Here is a 4012-nt window from a genome sequence, read left to right on the forward strand (position 1 = left end):
AATGTATCCAATGCCTAATGTATGAAACTGTAACCTCTCTGTAATTCAGTTTGATAATAAAAAAATATATATATAAATTTTAAAAAGTTATATAAGAAAAAAAATGACTGGAAAAGGGTTGGTGTGAGCCACTGGCTCACACCTATAAACCTAGCTACTCAGAAGGCTAAGAGCTGAGAACTGAGGTTAGAAGCCAGCTTGAGCAGTAAAGTCTGTGAAACTCGTATCAATGTGCCACCAAAAAGCCAGAAGAGTTGTGGCTCAAGTGGTAGAATGCTAGCCTTGAGCAAAAAAGTTCAAGTATAGTGCCCAGGCCCCAAGTTCAGGACCCACACCCACATAAAATATGTGTGACAGACTGAAAAGGAAGTGAGGGAAAGAGACAGGAATGAGGAAAAGGATATAAGAAACCAGGCACTGCTACTTCACCTGTAATCCTAGCTACTCAGAAGGCTGGGGTCTGGAAGATCTCTTAGGCCAATGGGGCAAAAAAGTCTGAGACTCTAATTCCAATTAACTAGGAAAAGCAGAGGTGGAGGCACAGCTTAAGTGTAATATCACCAGTCTAGCTAGCTTGAGGCCCTGAGTTCAAACCCCTTCTCCCCCAGGACACAGAAAAGAAAAGGAAAAGGGGGAGTCTTAGTGAATCAGATGGAGCAAATGATTGAATTAAGACAAATTAAATGAGAAAGGGAGCAAATAAGATATACTGGAGTCAGTAGTGAAAAGGGCAAAGGAAATCTCCACACAAGCAAACATTAAAAAAGAAGTAAATAAGAACTTATAAAACTGAAGTAAAAATGTTAAGAATCCAGTGACTAAACAGATGGACAGTTTTACCTGTTGATGAGGGGGAGACCCAAGCTGACAGCAAGGGGCAGGACCAGAGTGTCAGGCTCAACTTGCTCATTTGTTCCACCTATATGTGGAGCACAATGGAGGGGGGGACCCCTCACTCTAGGTAGTTAACCCTAGCTACTCTCTTCCTTCTGAGCTGCCTGGAAAAGAAAAGCTACCAACTGGCTCAGCCAGGATGTTACCAAAAGCCTTACTATGTCCACCAACTCTCAAGCCCAGTGTACTAGAATAATTCCCAATCAGGTGGAAATGTACATACTAGACAGGTTTTATTAAACCTTATGTGTGCTGAAGGGACTATCCATTTTCCTTCTTTTTTTTTTTTTGGCCAGTCCTGGGGCTTGGACTCAGGGCCTGAGCACTGTCCCTGGCTTCTTTTTGCTCAAGGCTAGCACTCTGCCACTTGAGCCACAGCGCCGCTTCTAGCCGTTTTCTGTATATGTGGTGCTGGGGAATCGAACCTAGGGCCTCGTGTATCCGAGGCAGGCACTCTTGCCACTAGGCTATATCCCCAGCCCCTCCATTTTCCTTCTTAATTCACCTTTTTAAGACCTCTTACTGATAAAAGCAGAAGATACAAATTTTACACTTCTTAAATATACTTTGGAGAACTGAAACCAAAAGTAAAAAGACGCTTCAGTAGGACCGGATCTCTGAACGCAACACAGAACAATATTACTTGATACATATGGATTTGTAGACTCATTTTTTTCCCCCCAAGAGTATCTTCTAGCTGGTCACTGTGGCTCATAACTATCTTAGCTACTCAGGAGGCTAAGATCTAAGGCTCAAGGTTTGCAGCTAGCTTGAGCAGATAAATCCAAGACTCTTTGCCAGAAGTGGCTCAAGTGGTACAGTACTGCCAGTCTCAAGCAAGAGGGCAAGGCCCTGAGGTATTTATACCAAAGAAATGAACAATAATATCTTTCAAAGAATTAGTTCAAAATGTGTTGAATCCAGAGAGGTTCTCTGGCACTTGTGCTTTGAGTTCACCTGGGTCTGCAGTTCCTCACTGAGGAAGAACAGAGCACTAGGTGATAAGCAGGCCTGGCATTCCTGATTAGCCTGAACAGGTGTGCAATTTCTCAAAATGCCTAAGACCCAAAGTAGACGTTTAGATAGAGAGATGTGCGTTGGTGTCCCAAACAGTCCTAAAGTCTCACATTTAGGTCTTTTTTCCCCCCGATGGTAATGGAGTTTCAACTCAGTGCCTTTGCTCTACCACTTGAACCATGCCCCTAGCCCTGAGTAAAACAACCATTTCTCCACCATAGGGAGCCAGAACAGCTACATCTCCAATCCCTAGTGGTCTACATAATCTTCAATTCATTGCAATTGGACTCTTGTCCCCAGCTCTCTGAAATCACTTCTGCATGTAGAACTGAGTTTCAAAACACATTTTTTTTTTTGGGGGGGGGAGGTACTTATTTGACTGCTTGGTTGCAGGATATAGTGGTTAAAAGCAGACTGTCCAGGTTCAAATCTCAGCACTATTACTTGCTAGCTCCACCACTAAGGGCAAACAGAGCAGCAGTGGTGGACATTTTTTTGTTCACAGAATAGTGTGAACATTTTGACTTCACAAAGTTTGGTCTATGTGAGAATTAACAAGCTTCTAACAAGGGAAAGACTGTTACAGTTATTACCTGGTAACTTTAAAAATAATTTGAAATTGGTGTACTTAATTCTGCCCCCGTGGCTCCTTAGTTTCTTCTCTCAACTTTTCATTTAGTCCCTGTCCAATAGATCTTACTTTAGGACAGTCACAAATATCATCTGCCATACTGTGCCATCGCCCTTAGTCTAACCCCTCCCTTAGCATAGCTGACAAGTACAGCAACCTATCAGTTTTCTCTGGATATCCTGAGTTGAGCTTACCCAGACTGTTATGATCACAAAATGTGCCTTTCTCTTTCCATATGTCTCACACAGGGACTTAGGGTCCCTTTTCCTTCACTAGGAATAAATTAGGTGCCCTTTCTTAGGGTGCTTCAATTAACTCCATACAATTTTTTAAAATCACATTCTATTTTTAGATGTATGCTTGGTTGCTAACACATCTCACTTAGCCAAATCTTCCTATTACCTCCTACTAAGAACAGAAAAGGGCCCAGTGCTTGTGGCTCACACCTGGAAACCCAGCTAACCTGGAAGCTGAAATTTAAGGATCAGATTGAAGCCAGCCTGTGCAGACAGATCGGCGAGACTCTTTTCTTCAATTAATCAGCAAAAAAACCAAAAGTGGGGTGTGTGGCCCAGGTGGTACAGCACCAGCCATGAGTGAAAAAGCCAAGCAAGAGCACAAGGCTCTGAATTCAGGACCCAGTACAGGCATAAAACAACAACAAAAGGGGCTGTATTATGCTAGTTGTGTTCTCATTTTTCCTGGGCCTTCCTCTTAAGACTACTTCCTGTTCCTTTGCTCCACCACCTGTGCTTTAGTTAGCTCACTGGAATTGGGTGAAATGCACCCAGAAAGGGAATGTGCACAGAGGTACTAGGTAACAGAACTCCACACTAGATTGCACATGCTCTAGACATATTTATTTCACTGCTGACCACGAGGCTGCTGCATATATCAACTCAAGACAAGCGCGTGCCTCTCTCCAGCCCCACAGAACCACCAGAGGCTATGGTGCCATTGCTTAGGATTTTCAGTCTTTCAAAAGCATCTTATTACCAAACTCACCTGGAACTATGGGACAGGTCTTTTCCTTCTGGAGACTTCAGAACACTATTTACTAGAGAAAGTAGCTTTATATACCATGCACTAAACTCTAACTGGTGATACAGAGGTGATGCAAGCACTTAATCCCAGAGTCTTAGGAATTGGATCAGGATCACGGTGCAAGAAAAGCCCAAGCAGTAAATTGTGAGAACTGGGCTGGTAACACCAATCTATAATCCCAGCTGTGTGGGAGTCCTGGTTAGGAGAATTGTAGTCTGAAGCTGGCTTTGAGCAAAATGTGTGAGGCTATCTGAATAAGAACTAAAGAGAAAACAAAAAAGCTGGAAGCATGTCTCAAGTGGTCCAGCACTTGTCTCACAAGCACAAGGCCTTGAGTTTCATAACCAAACACCACAACCAAAAACTCTTAACTAGAAGGTTTACGTTCCTAATAAAATGAAAAAAGATGTATTCTAGTTCTTTAAA

The sequence above is a fragment of the Perognathus longimembris genome, chromosome 7 (assembly GCF_023159225.1).
Source record: "Perognathus longimembris pacificus isolate PPM17 chromosome 7, ASM2315922v1, whole genome shotgun sequence".
NCBI lineage: Eukaryota > Metazoa > Chordata > Mammalia > Rodentia > Heteromyidae > Perognathus > Perognathus longimembris.